The 15869-nt window shown below is 37.8% G+C and overlaps 1 protein-coding gene across 6 annotated transcripts in view; it reads left to right on the top strand.

Moving 5' to 3' along the window:
• Positions 1–15591, top strand: part of LOC112754290 (uncharacterized) — a 33899-nt gene extending 18308 nt beyond the window's left edge. For 4 of the 6 annotated variants that reach the window (XR_003814961.2, XR_011874292.1, XR_011874298.1 and 1 more), the window contains exon 3: positions 1309–1928. The gene's annotated coding sequence lies outside the window, so the exon portion shown is untranslated. Of the gene's footprint in view, positions 1–1308; positions 1929–10870; positions 10996–14970 lie in introns of those variants that run through there. The other 2 variants (XR_011874305.1, XR_011874297.1) reach the window with 2 other exon arrangements.
• The last annotated feature ends 278 nt before the right edge of the window (positions 15592–15869 follow it).

The raw sequence follows: 15869 nt of genomic DNA, 5'->3' as shown, positions 1-15869 counted from the left end.
CCAACGTTAGGGTCAAAGTTAGACCCCTAACGTTGGCACCAACGTTCATACCAGCAAAATGTGCTGGCTGCTATGAAAAGTTGGAGCCAAAGTTAGACCCCTAACTTTAGCTCCAACTTTTGGTCCAACTTTTGCTAACCTCAAAACCGGTTCAATTGGTTCACTTTGGTTCTTCTCCAAACTTCAAGAGCAATCAACCAAGGCCTCTTTCAACCCAATTCCACCAAGAGCAAAGGCCCAACTCAAGGCTTGAAGATCATTTGAAGAAAGTGTATAAATAGGATAGAATTCAAGTTCTTCGGAGAGCTTTCCTTTTGGAATTTTCATAATAGTTTTCGGAGAGCTTTTGATATTGAGTGCACTTTAATTTCTTTGCTTTCAATTTCATTTACTCTTGTCTTGGATCTTGGATTGGAGAATTGAAGAAATTCTGTTTCAATCTCAATCTTGGATCTCTCTGTTTCTTTACTGTTAATTGAATTTCAATTCCGGTTAATTGCTCTTCATCTCTTTTCTTTGCAATTTACATTTTCCTTGCAATTGTTCTTGTTGGATCTAGGAAGGCATTGAGATCTAGACTTGGTTTTCTAGTCTCTGGGTCCTGAGATCTGAATTTCCCATTTCACTTCTCTGTTTACTGTTTTCTATGTTCATTTACTTTTCTGCTTCATATCCGGTTCAATCCCAATTTCCTTTCCCTCTTCTGTTTGATGCAATTTAATTTCTCCTTGTTTAATTTCTGCAAATCCACATCCCAATCCCCTTTACATTTCAAGCAATTTACATTCCTTGCACTTTAAGATTCCGCAATTTACATTTCTTGCACTCTAAGCTTCCGCCATTTAATTTCTTGTTCTTTACGTTTCAGCAATTTATTTCTTGTTATCTTTACTTCAATGCAATTTAATTCTGCAAGTCACAAAACCATCCACCAAATCTTGATTCGCTTGACTAAATCAACCACTAAACTAAAATTGCTCAATCCTTTAATCCCTGTGGGATCGACCTCACTCCCGTGAGTTTTTATTACTTGATACGACCCGGTGCACTTGCCGGTTAGTTTTGGGTATTTTGGGAGAAATTTATTTTTCCTCCAAAATATCTCATCAAAACCAAGGTACTGTCCAGATGGCAAAAAGTTGCTCATCTGTAAAGGTGATGAGCAGATATTTTATACGCTTTTAGGGGGTAATTTCATGTAGTTTTTAGTTTGTTTTAGTTAGTTTTTAGTATATTTTTATTAGTTTCTAGAAAAAATTCATATTTCTGGACTTTACTATGAGTTTGTGTGTTTTTCTGTGATTTCAGGTATTTTCTGGCTGAAATTGAGGGAGCTGAGCAAAAATCTTATTTAGGCTGAAAAAGGACTGTAGATGCTGTTGGATTATGACCTCCCTACACTCGAAATGGATTTTTTTCTGGAGCTACAGGAGTTCAAATGGCACGCTCTCAATTGCGTTGGAAATTAGACATCCAGGGCTTTCCAGCAATATATAACAATCCATACTTTGCTCAAGGATAAACGACGTAAACTGGCATTCAACGCCAGTTCCATGCTGTATTCTGGCGTTAAACACTAGAAATAGGTTACAAGTTGGAGTTAAACGCCCAAAACAGGTTACAACCTGGCGTTTAACTCCAGAAACAGCCTAGGCACGTGTAAAGCTCAAGTCTCAGTCCCAGCACACACCAAGTGGGCCCCAGAAGTGGAATTCTGCACTATCCATCATAGCTTATTCATTTTCTGTAAACCTAGGTTACTAGTTCAGTATTTAAACAAATTTTAGAGATTTATTTTGTACTTCATGACATTTTAGATCTAAACTTTGTATCTTTGACGGCATGAGTCTCTAAACTCCATTGTTGGGGGTGAGGAGCTCTGCTGTGTCTCGATGAATTAATGCAATTATTTCTGTTTTCTATTCAAACACGCTTGTTTCTATCTAAGATGTTCATTCGCACGTCAATATGATGGATGTGATGATCCATGACATTCATCACCATTCTCAACCTATGAACGCGTGACTGACAACCACCTCCGTTCTACCTTCGATTGAATGAGTATCTCTTGGATTCCTTAATCAGAATCTTCGTGGTATAAGCTAGAATCCATTGGCAGCATTCTTGAGAATCCGGAAAGTCTAAACTCTTGTTTGTGGTATTCCGAGTAGGATTCAGGGATTGAATGATTGTGACGAGTTTCAAACTCACAAGGGTTGGGCGTAGTGACAGACGCAAAAGGATCAATGGATCCTATTCCAGCACGAGTGAGAACCGACATATGATTAGCCGTGCGGTGACAGCGCACCTGGACCATTTTCACTGAGAGGACGGATGATAGCCATTGACAATGGTGATCCACCAACACACAGCTTGCCGTAGGAGGAACCTTGCGTGCGTGAAGAAGAAGACAGGGGGAAAGCAGAGATTCAGAAGACAAAGCATCTCCAAAACTCCAACATAATCTCCATTTCTGCATAACAAGTATTTAATTCATGCTCTTTTATTTTTTCGCAATCCAAACTAATAATTATAATTGATTTCCTGACTAAGAATTACAAGATAACCATAGCTTGCTTCAAGCCGACAATCTCAATGGGATCGACCCTTACTCACGTAAGGTATTACTTGGACGACCCAGTGCACTTGCTCGTTAGTGGTATGAGTTGTGAAAAGTGTAATTTACAATTTGTGCACCAAGTTTTTGGCGCCGTTGCCGGGGATTGTTCGAGTTTTGACAACTGACGATTTATTTTGTTGCTTAGATTAGGAAAAATTTTTCTTTTTGGTTTAGAGTCTTTTATTATTGTTTCTAGTTAAAATTTTTTTAAATCCTTATTTTCTCTTTTTAAATTTTTCGAAAATTTTTACAAACTAATAATTGAGTTTTCCTGTTTGAGTTTAGTTTCATATTTTAAGTTTGGTGTCAATTGCATTTTTTTATTTTATTTTCTTTTAAATTTTTGAATTTATGTTCATTGTTCTTTCTTAATCTTCAAGTTGTTCTTGTTTATTTTCCTTATTTGATCTTTAGTTTTTCTTGTTTTGTGATTTTTCTTGTTTTTATTGTGCTTTTTCAAAATATCAGTTTTCAAAAAATTTTTATACATTAAATACCTTATTAAAACACTTTAAATTTATAACTCAATTGGCTAGAGCGTTGTGTTTATGTTCCTGGTAATTAGGAATTTTTCTTTTAAAATTTTTTCAAAAATAATTTGTCTTTGACTAAATCTGGTGCCAAACTTTTAAGTTTGGTGTTCTCTTGTTATTTTTCTTTAATTTTTGAAAAGTTATTCTTAGTTTTCTAAAAGTTTTTAAGTTTGGTGTTCCTTTTTATGTTCTTGAATCTTTGAATCTTGTTCTTATTGTTCTTGTGAATCTTCAAGGTGTTCTTGAGTCTTCTTTGTGTTTTGAACTTAAAATTTTTAAGTTTGGTGTTCCTTGGTATTTTCCTTCCAAAATTTTCGAAAATAAGGAGCATTGGATCTAAAAATTGTAAGTTTTGTGTCTTTTTATTGTTTTTCTCTTTCCTCATTGAATTCAAAAATATCTTTTCCTTTTATTTTAATTGATTTTTCGAAAATTACCTTTAAAAATTCAGATTTTTATTTTAAAAATCAAATCTTTTCAAAATTCAACATCTTATTCAAAAATCATATTCAAAAATTTTCAAATCTTTTCAATTAATTAGTCAATTCAATATTCAAATTTCTTTTTATTTTCTTTCTCTTTTAATTTTCGAAATCTATATTTTATTTTCTAATTATTTTACTTTATTTTATTTCATTTTTTTCGGTTATTTTTAATTAAATAAAACAAAAAAATAAAAATATATTTTACTTGCAATTCACATCATCTCCCTTTCTCCGTCATGGATCTAAGTGGAAATGAACAGTCCAGAAGGACTCTGGGGTCATATGCTAACCCTACTACTGCTGCATATGGGAGTAGTATTTGTATACCCTCCATCAAAGCAGGCAGTTTTGAGCTAAATCCTCAGCTCATTGTCATGGTGCAGCAAAACTGCCAGTATTTCGGTCTTCCACAGGAAGAACCTACTGAGTTTCTGGCACAATTCTTGCAAATTACTAACACAGTACGTGACAAGGAGGTAGATCAGGATGTATACAGACTGTTACTGTTTTCGTTTGCTGTAAAAGATCAAGCTAAAAGGTGGTTAAATAACCAACCCATAGCAAGCATAAGGACATGGAAACAGTTATTAGACAAATTCCTGAATCAATATTTCTCTCCAAAAAGGATGACACAGCTAAGGCTGGACATCCAAGGCTTTAAACAAGAGGATGATGAATCCCTTTATAATTCCTGGGAGAGGTACAGAGGGATGCTAAGGAAATGCCCCTCTGAAATATTTTCAGAGTGGGTGTAATTAGACATCTTCTACTATGGGCTTATAGAAGGAGCTCAGATGTCCCTAGACCACTCAGCTGGTGGATCTATACACATGAGGAAAACTATTGAAGAGGCTCAAGAGCTTATTGATATAGTTGCCAGAAACCAGCATATGTACATAAGTAATGGGTCCTCCGTAAAAGAAGAAGCCAAAGCAGTGTCTACTGAACTTGGTCCTCCAGAACAAGTTGCTGAACTCAATCAACAATTGTGCTTTCTAATAAAACAGCTAGCAGAATTCAAGGAGATCCTACAAGACACTAAAAAAGCTAATAAAAATATGGAGGCACAATTGAATCAGACAAAACAGCAGTTATCAAAGCAGATAACAGAAGAGTGCCAGGCAGTTCAATTAAGAAGTGGGAAAATATTAAATACGGCGCTTCAGAACAGTAGAAAGCTAAGGAAAGAACAACTGACAGAGGATGAGCAAAGTATTATCCAAAATCCCTCTGAGGACAGTAAGAGCCCAGAGAGGAATGATTCTGGCACTCAAACGCCAGGAACAAGCAAGGAGTTGGCGTTAAACGCCCAAAAGAATCTCAGTTCTGGCGTTCAAACGCCAGGAACAGGTAAGGAGTTGGTGTCCAACGCCAATCCAGCTTCCACCCCTGGCATTCAAACGCCAGTGAGGGATCAGACACACACAAGTGCTGATAACAACCCCTCTAAAAAGGCTTCCCCAACCACTTCTGTAGGAAATAAACCTGCAGCAACCAAGGTTGAGGAATACAAAGCCAAGATGCCTTATCCTCAAAAACTCCGCCAAGAAGAGCAGGATAAGCAATTTAGAGAAAATACCTTCTTATGCCAAGTTCATGAAAGAGATCTTGAGTCATAAGAAGGATTGGAGAGAAACTGAAAGAGTTCTCCTCACTGAAGAATACAGTGCAGTCATTCTGAAAAGCTTTCCAGAAAAGCTTAAAGATCCCGGGAGCTTCATGATACCATGCACATTAGAGGATAATTGCACCAAGACAGATTTATGTGATCTTGGGGCAAGTATCAATCTAATACCTGCATCCACTATCAGAAAGCTTGGTTTAACTGAAGAAGTCAAATCAACCCGGATATGTCTCCAACTTGCTAATGGCTCCATTAAATACCCATCAGGCGTGATTGAAGACATGATTGTCAGGGTTGGGCCATTCGCCTTCCCCACTGACTTTGTAGTGCTGGAAATGGAGGAGCACAAGAGTGCTACTCTCATTCTAGGAAGACCTTTCCTAGCAACTGGACGAACTCTCATTGATGTCCAAAAGGGGGAAGTAACCCTGAGAGTCAATGAGGATGAGTTTAAGTTGAATGCTGTCAAAGCCATGCAGCATCCAAACACACCAAAGGACTGCATGAAAGTTGATCTTATTGACTCTTTGGTAGAGGAGATCAACATGGCTGAAAGTCTCGAATTAGAGATGGAAGACATCTTTAAAGATGTTCAGTCTGATCTAGAGGATTCAGGGGAATTGAAAGAGCCTCTGGAAACTCCTCAGGAAGAGGAAAAACCTCCTAAATCTGAGCTCAAACCATTACCACCATCCCTGAAATATGCATTTCTAGGAGAAGGTGACACTTTTCCAGTGATCATAAGCTTTGCTTTGAATTCACAGGAAGAGAAAGTACTACTTCAAGTGCTAAGGACACACAAGACAGCTCTTGGGTGGTCCATAAGTGACCTTAAGAGCATAAGCCCAGCTAGATGCATGCACAAGATCCTATTGGAGGATGATGCTAAGCCAGTGGTTCAACCACAGAGGCGGTTAAATCCATCCATGAAGGAAGTGGTGCAGTAAGAGGTCACCAAGTTACTGGAGGCTGGGATTATTTATCCTATTTCTGATAGCCCCTGGGTGAGCTCTGTTCAGGTTGTCCCCAAAAAGGGAGGCATGACAGTGGTTCATAATGAAAAAAATGAACTGGTTCCTACAAGAACAGTTACAGGGTGGCGCATGTGTATTGACTACAGGAGGCTCAATACAGCCACCAGAAAGGATCATTTTCCTTTACCATTCATAGACCAAATGCTAGAGAGACTAGCAGGTTATGATTTTTACTGCTTTTTGGATGGCTATTCAGGTTACAACCAAATTGCAGTAGATCCCCAGGATAAAGAGAAAACTGCATTTACATGTCCATCTGGAGTATTTGCCTACAGAAGGATGCCATTTGGGCTGTGTAATGCACTTGCAACCTTTCAGAGATGCATGCTCTCTATTTTCTCTAATATGGTGGAAAAATTTCTGGAAGTCTTCACGGATGAATTCTCAGTATATGGAGACTCATTCAACTCCTGTCTTGATCACCTGACACTAATTTTGAAAAGATGCCAAGAGACTAACCTGGTTTTAAACTGGGAAAAATGTCACTTTATGGTGACTGAAGGGATTGTCCTTGGGCATAAAATTTCAAACAAGGGAATAGAGGTGGATCAAGCTAAAGTGGAAGTAATTTAAAAATTACCACCACCTGCAAATGTTAAAGCAATCAGAAGCTTTCTGGGGCATGCAGGATTCTATAGGAGGTATATAAAGGATTTTTCAAAAATCACAAAACCTCTGAGCAATCTGCTAGCTGCTGACATGCCATTTGTGTTTGACACAGAGTGTCTGCAGGCATTTGAAACTCTGAAAGCTAAGCTGGTCACAGCACCAGTTATTTCTGCACCAGACTGGACATTACCATTTGAATTAATGTGTGATGCCAGTGATCATGCCATTGGTGCAGTATTGGGGCAGAGGCATGACAAGCTTCTGCATGTCATTTATTATGCTAGCCGTGTTTTAAATGACGCCCAGAAAAATTACACAACCACAGAAAAAGAATTGCTTGTAGTGGTTTATGCCATTGACAAGTTTAGATCATACTTAGTAGGATCAAAAGTGATTGTGTACACTGACCATGCTGCTCTTAAATATCTACTTACAAAGCAGGATTCAAAACCCAGGCTCATAAGATGGGTGTTGCTTCTGCAAGAGTTTGATATAGAAATAAGAGACAGAAAAGGGACAGAAAACTAAGTGGCTGATCACCTGTCCCGAATAGAACCAGTAAAAGGGGCGTTCTTCCCCTCTATTGAGATCTCTGAAACCTTTCCGGATGAGCATTTGTTCGCCATTCAGGAAACACCATGGTTTGCAGACATTACAAACTATAAAGCTGCAAGGTTCATACCCAAGGAATACAGCAGGCAACAAAAGAAAAAATTAATTACTGATGCAAAGTACTACTTGTGGGATGAACCCTATCTCTTTAAGAGATGTGCAGACGGAATAATCCGTAGGTGTGTGACTAGAGAAGAAGCACAGGAGATCTTATGGTATTGCCATGGGTCACAATATGGAGGTCATTTCGGAGGTGAGCGAATAGCCACCAAGGTCCTCCAATGTGGTTTCTACTGGCCTACCCTTTATAGAGATTCCCGAGAGTTTGTACGTAACTGTGACAGTTGCCAGAGAGCTGGTAATCTGCCTCATGGTTACGCCATGCCTCAACAAGAGATCTTGGAGATTGAGTTGTTTGATGTATGGGGTATTGACTTCATGGGGCCTTTCCCACCATCATACTCAAACACTTATATTCTGGTGGCAGTTGACTATGTATCCAAATGGGTAGAGGCCGTTGCCACACCCACTAATGATACTAAGACAGTGCTGAAGTTCCTCCAAAAACATATCTTCAGCAGATTTGGTGTCCCTAGAGTACTAATCAGTGATGGGGGCACCCACTTCTGTAACAAACAGCTTTACTCTGCCATGGTCCAGTATGGGATTAGCCACAAAGTGGCAACTCCATATCATCCACAAACAAATGGGCAAGCTGAAGTCTCTAACAGAGAACTGAAAAGAATCCTGGAACGAACTGTAAGTACCCGTAGAAAGGATTGGGCAAGAAGCTTGGATGATGCTCTGTGGGCTTACAAAACAGCATTCAAGACTCCTATAGGGACCTCTCCATACCAGCTTGTGTATGGTAAGGCCTGTCATCTGCCCGTGGAACTGGAATACAAAGCCTACTGGGCAACCAGATTCCTAAACTTTGATGCCAAATTAGCTGGAGAAAAAAGATTACTCCAACTAAATGAGCTAGAGGAATTCAGACTCACTGCTTTCGAAAATGCCAAGCTCTACAAGGAAGAAGCAAAAATATGGCATGACAAAAAGCTATCATCTAGAGTCTTTGAACCAGGACAGAAGGTTCTGTTGTTTAACTCTAGGCTCAGGCTATTCTTCGGGAAACTGAAATCCTGGTGGAGGGGACCATATGTGATTACAAGTGTGTCACCATATGGCTATGTGGAGCTTCAAGACATTGATTCTAATAAGAAGTTCATTGTTAATGGACAGAGAATCAAACATTATCTTGAAGGTAATGTTGAGCAAGAATGCTCAAGGCTGAGGCTAGATTAAAAAGCTTAGCAAGGTCCAGCTAAAGACAATAAAGAAGCGCTTGCTGGGAGGCAACTCAGCCATTAGCAAAACTTTTTCTTATTAAATTTTTTATTTATTTATACAGGGTTAATATAAATAATCTTCAAGGTAAAGAATCAATTGCATAAGTTCACAGGGTTGCAGAAGGATTTAGAATACAAAACAGCAAAAAGAAGCTCACTGGTGTGAAAAAAAGCCAGTAAGAGCTGTTTTGGGTGTTAAACGCCCAAAAGGAGCATCTACTGGGCGTTTAACGCCAGTAGAGATAGCCATCTGGGCGTTAAATGCCAGAAAGAAGCAGCTTCTGGCGTTTAACGCCAGATTTACAGCATCCTGGGCGTTCAGAAAAATGCCCAGTAACAAAGGAGTTTCTGGCGTTTAACGCCAGCTAGAAGCAACAGCTGGGCGTTAAACGCCCAGACCAAGCACCAAGTGGGCGTTAAATGCCTAAAACATACAGCAGTTGGGCGTTTAACTCCAGGATTGTGGGGAGTAGGCAATTTCATTTTCAATTCAAATTTTTTTCCATTTTTTATGTTTTAATTCATGATTTCTTGCACAAACATGTTACAAATCCTAATTTTTCAAATCCTTTTTCAAAAGATATCAAATGTATCTTAATTCATAAACCCTTTTTTTAATCCTCTTCAAATTATTTTCAAATCCTTTTCAAAACAAATCTATCTCTTTTCCTTCTAAAATCTTTTCAACTCATCAATATCTTTTTCAAATCTTCACAACATCTTTTTCAAAATTCAGATTTATCTTTTTCAAATATCTTTCATATCTTTTCAATTTTAAATTACATCTTTTCCAAATCACTTTTTCTATCATATCTTTTTCAAACAATTTTTGACACCCACCTCCTTTCCTTTAAATGTTGGTTCGGCCTCTCCCCCTCTCCTCCACAAGTCGAACTTGGATCTCCCTCTATCCCTCTCCTTTCTTTTCTTTTGCTTGAGGACAAGCAAACCTCTAAGTTTGGTGTATTTATCCGTGATCACTAAGCCAATACCCACTAAGATCATGGCTCCTAAGGGAAAACAAACCAACTCAAGAGGCAAGAAAGAGAATATTCCAAAACCACTTTGGAATCAAGGGAAGTTCTTAACTAAAGAACATTCAGACCATTAATACAAAATAATGGGTCTAAGGTCAGTGATCCCGGAAGTTAAATTTGATCTGAAAGAAGACGAATATCCAGAGATCCAAGAGCAAATTCGAAATAGGAGCTGAGAAGTCCTAGCTAATCCTGAAACAAAGGTGGGAAGAAACATGGTTCAGGAATTCTACGCAAATCTGTGGCAGACGGACAGGCAGAGAATAGCGGGAACCGCATTCTATGACTATAGAACTCTGGTCAGAGAGAAGATTGTTCACACCCACCCTGACAAAATAAGGGAGATCTTCAAGCTGCCTCAACTGCAAGATGACCCAGCCTCCTTTAATAGGAGAATGATGAGATCAAACCTGAACTTGGACAAAATCCTAGAGGACATATGTCTCCCTGGAGCTAAATGGACAACCAACACAAAGGGTACCCCGAACCAACTCAAAAGAGGAGATCTCAAATCAGTCGCCAGAGGCTGGCTGGACTTCATTGGGCGCTCTATACTGCCCACTAGCAACTGCTCTGAAGTCACCATCAGAAGAGCAGTAATGATTCATTGCATTATGTTGGAAAAAGAAGTAGAAGTTCATCAGCTGATTGCTTGTGAGCTTTACAAAATTGCAAACAAGAACTCCAAAGATGCCAGATTGGCTTATCCAAGCTTGGTCTCTCTATTATGTAAAGATGCTGGGATAAAAATGGGAGTAGATGAGTACATCCCAGTTGAGCTACCAATCACCAAAAAGTCTATGGAAGGACAACAAGTGCAGGACGACCCCATCAAGAGGAGAGCATAGGAGTTCCTCCCGGAAATCCCTCAAATTGAATATTGGGAGCACCTAGAAGCATCTGTCACCAAGTTGCAAGAAGCTATGGATCAACTGAAGGAAGAACAGCAAAATCAGAACAGTATGCTCTACAAACTGCTTAGAGAACAAGAAGATCAAGGGCGTGAACTGAAGGAACTGAAGTGCCAGAAGCTATCTCTTGAAGGGCCAAGCACTCCACAGACTAAAGAGGCATCCACCTCCCAAATTCAAGGTTGTTCAGAAATTTACCTTAGAAGTTATATATGAGTAGTAATAATTAGTATCTCTATTTTGATTTTATCTCCAATTAAGCTATAATTTATTTTTCTCATCATCATCAAACATGAATAAAATGGAAGATTTTTAGAATAAGGAGGCAATATTTTTTTTTCGAGTTCTTAATAAGGAAAATTCTAATTATTTATATGTGGTGGCAATACTCTTTGTTTTCTGAATGAATGCCTGAACAGTGCATGTTTTTTATATTGAATTTTATGAATGTTAAAATTGTTGGCTCCTGAAAGAATGATGAACAAGAGAAATTTTATTGATGATCTGAAAAATCATGAAATTGATTCTTGAAGCAAGAAAAAGCAGCAAAAAAAAAAAGAAAAAGAGAAAAGAGAAGGAGCAGTAGAAAAAGCCAATAGCCCTTAAAACCAAAAGGCAAGGGTAAAAAAGGATCCAAGACTTTGAGCATTAATGGATAGGAGGGTCAAAAAGGAATAAAATCCTGGCCTAAGCGGCTAACTAAGCTGTCCCTAACCATATGCTTGTGGCGTGAAGGTGTCAAGTGAAAACTTGAGACTAAGCGGTTAAAGTCGAGGTCCAAAGCAAAAACAGAGTGTGCTTAAGAACTCTGGACACCTCTAATTGGGGACTTTAGCAAAGCTAAGTCACAATCTAAAAAGGTTCACCCAGTTATGTGTCTGTGGCATTTATGTATCTGGTGGTAATACTGAAAAACAAAGTGCTTAGGGCCACGGCCAAGACTCATAAAATAGCTGTGTTCAAGAATCAACATACTAAACTAGGAGAATCAATAATACCATCTGAATTCTGAGTTCATATGGGTGCCAATCATTCTGAATTTCAAAGGATAAAGTGAAATGCCAAAACTGTTTGGAAGCAAAAAGCTACTGATCCCGCTCATCTAATTAGAATCTGAGCTTCACTTAAAACTCTGAGATATTATTGCTTCTTGAATTCTTTTCATCCTATTTTGTTTGTCTAGTTTCTTGGGGACAAGCAACAGTTTAAGTTTGGTGTTGTGATGAGCGGATATTTTATACGCTTTTTGGGGGGTACTTTCATGTAGTTTTTAGTTTGTTTTAGTTAGTTTTTAGTATATTTTTATTAGTTTCTAAGCTTCTGAGGTGGGAAGAATTTGGTCAGAAACCCATTGATTGTAAATAAAAATTATAAAAATAAAATAAAAGATAACTAATAAAAGCTAAATCCACTAGAGTTGCCCTAATGATGGACTTTCACTTCGGGCTGCCTAGCATTAAATGCCAGGTGGGCGTTTAGCGCCCCAAAGAGGTAGAGGCATTTAACGCCTAGAGTGTTAGCCTCAAATCTTCTCCATTTAGCTCCAAACTCTGCCAACTTGCACCGAATTTCACCTGAAATCAATAAAAACACTAAAACACTCAAAGCATCCAAAGAGGATTTTTGCACTAAAATGATATAAAGCTTAATAAATTCTAACTAAAAATCACTAGAAAACAAAGGGAAAATAGATACAAGATGCTCATGCATCAATGCGCACACAAGATGATGCATGTCTATCCTTAGTGCAGGTAATAAGCTCATCTGTCGGTTACTAACCCGCTCCCGATGATACCTAGCAACCTTTGTCTGGATAAGGCTTTCCTTTTGGCAATACCCACAACAAGCAACCTTTGTCTTGCAAGGTGGCACTTGTTAGCCTATATATGCCGAACACACTTACTGTAAGCAACCTTTGTCTTACAGGAGTACAACACACTCACTGTAAGTACCTTTTGTCTTATAGGAGTACAACACACTCACTGTAAACACACTTTGTCTTATAGGAGTACACATATCTCGATACCTCTGTAGGCAACCTTTGTCTTATAGCACAACATTATAGCTAGGTATCCTAGGAAAGCATTCTCAGTGGTCGCACCACTATCTATCTAATTGCCTTCTCATAGCACAACATATAATAAGTGTTTTACTCTTCATTCTCTTCTCTTGTTCCTTTTTTCTCTTTGCCTCTTTGTGCTGCTCTTGTTTCTCTTCTTGACGTTTGTATATATGGCTTATGTCAATTTCGGTATGAACAGTCAGCCTGTCCCAAGCATAGCTTCATTAAGTCTATGCTGAACCAATATGACTTCATATAATACTTAACCCTAAGAACAATTCAAGTATTAACTATGTTGCTCCAAAACTTTGCCGACTTTTTCTTCGGTTTTTATCTTTTTCTTCGTCATTTTATCTTTCCTTTGTCTTTACCTCACTAATATGTTATTATCACTCCCTAAGTATTTTATGAAGCTAATTATGAGCTTCTATGCTTAAAGTTGTTTTTCTAAAGCTTTTACGAAATATTGCCTTTTTTGTATTATTTTATTATTTTTAATTAAATAATATTGTTTTATATTTTATTATTATTTATTACTTTATTATTAAATTTTTGAAAATTACCTTACTTTTACCTTTTAAATTTATAAATTTATTTTTTATCCTTCGTAACTTTTAATATTTTTACTTTAATCCCCTAAACTTTTAGTATTTACAAATTAACCCCTTAAACACCAAAATAATTACTTTCTTGCCCTTTTTAAGATAAAAAAACTGTTCTTCATTGTTCTTTATTATACTCAAAGTGTTCTTCATGTTCTTCATAAATTCTTCAAATTCTTTCTCTGCTTTCACCCATTTTTTCAATATTTTCAGTAACCGATTTTTATCATAATTCATAATAAATTGGCAACCACTAAAGCCCCATCTTTTTCACTTGATTATAACACAAAATCAATCCAAATTTAAGGGTTAGGGCTCGAAATTCCAGCAGCCACAAGAACACACATTCATAGCTTGAATTTCACCGAAATTCATCAAAATTTTACCAAATTTTCACCAAAAATCAATCATATATGCAATCAATTTTCAGCACAGCCAAATCATACAACATTCATACAACTGAAACATAATTAATCAAGATTAATTTTACCAAACCCTACCTTGATTTGCTGCCTCAAATTCGGTTATGCTTCTAGGTGTTCTTTAAGCACTTTTTCCTCCTAAATCACATCAAAAAACACTTTAAATACAAAATCCCTCAACTAACTGAACCCTCATATAAATCTTGGGATGAGATTCCTCACCTCACCCTTGATGGAAATTGAAATTTCTTGGCCCTGAAATCAAGTTAAGCATGATTCCTAAGGAAGAACACCAAGAAAATACATGTTCATGCATGCTTTCCTTGAAACCAAAGCAAAAGGGAGAAGGAATAGCCAACTCACCTTGATTCCAGCCTTGATTAGTCATATGATTCTGAGGAGAAAAAGGGAGAGTCATTTTGGTGTAATTGGAATTTCGATTTGAGTTTTAGTTCCGAAGAAATCATGCTTTGAAGATTTGGAATTAAGAACTTTTCTCTCTTTTCCTCTCTTGCTATTTTCAGCCACAAGGAGCAAATGAGGCAGCCTTGGGGGTCTTAGGGTGGTAGAGGAGGTTTGTGATTGGTTGGTTTGGAGGTGGTTTAAAATAATATGAAAATAACTCTGGTGTATAACTACTAAAACTAGATGTATCAGAACATATGTAAAAGCACATCTAAAAATTCTTTTCTAAGCTACTAGTATAAATGACACTAGTTACATATTCAATATGAGAATAGAACATGTATGATGAGGCATTAGCATTGCGATAGTCATCAGAGAGTGCTGGTGTTAATCTGCACCAGTAGACCGTGAACCCGGTTAAACTGATCTCCTACTTTTAACTGAAACAGACTAGGTAATATCATAATATTATTCAAGCAGCTCTAATATTAATATGATAATGATATTATATTACTGATGAGCGGATATTTTATATGCTTTTTGGTATCATTTTTATACAGTTTTTAGCATGTTTTGTTTAATTTTTATTAAGTTTTCATAGGTTTTAGTGTAAAATTCACATTTTGGATTCTACTTTGAGTTTGTGTGTTTTTGTACAATTTTAGGTATTTTCTGGCTGAAATTGAGGAGCTGGAGTAAAAGTCTGATTCAGAGACAGAGAAAGCATTGCAGATGCTGTCCGGATCTGAACTCCTCGCAGTCGGAAGAGCTTATCGGGAGCTACAGAAATCCAAATGGAGCGTTCTCAACGGCTATGGAAATATGACTTCCAGAGCTTTCCAGAAATATATAATAGTCCATACTTTGCTTCAGAATAGAATGCCCAAAACTGGCATCCAACGCCAGCCTCCTGCCCCATTCCAAGCATCCAGCGCCCAAAGGAGGAGACCAGCATCCAAACGCCCAAAGAGGACACCCTAGCTAGCGTTCAACGCCCTAGAGGCCTCCTAGCATGTAGATCTCATCAAAGCTCAGTCCAAACACTCACCAAATGAGCCCCAGAAGTAGATTTTAGCACTAAAACACTATTTTACCCTTTCTTATGTAATCCCTAGTTATTAATTTAGTATTTAAGGGATATTTTACATAATCATAGAGAACTTTATGCCATATTTTTTGTTTACCACTGTATTTCCTATCAGTATAAGTTTCTAAACCTCCTAGGTTGAGGGGAGGAGCCCTGCTGAGTTTTATGAATTAATAAAAGTATTACTGTTTCTCTTCAATCCGTGTTTGATTCAATTCTAAGACGTATAATCGTTCTTCAACTTAATGAATGGGATGATCCATGACAATCAGCTCCGTTCTTCATACTAAGACAGTGCGCCTGACAACCACCCATGTTCTTCTTGGGTTCGTGTGAATACGTGACTTGAAAGCATCGAACCGCCAGCTTGATTATACATCTCTTAGATGGCTAATCCACGACTTCGTTGGGGACTTCTCGAGACACCAGTTCTGCTAAGGTATGGGGAGATTATGGTCTCTGTGGTAGAGACTAGAA

The sequence above is a fragment of the Arachis hypogaea genome, chromosome 16 (genome assembly GCF_003086295.3).
Source record: "Arachis hypogaea cultivar Tifrunner chromosome 16, arahy.Tifrunner.gnm2.J5K5, whole genome shotgun sequence".
NCBI lineage: Eukaryota > Viridiplantae > Streptophyta > Magnoliopsida > Fabales > Fabaceae > Arachis > Arachis hypogaea.
Note: the sequence above shows the minus strand (reverse complement) of the source record. Positions and strands in the feature narration are given on the sequence as shown.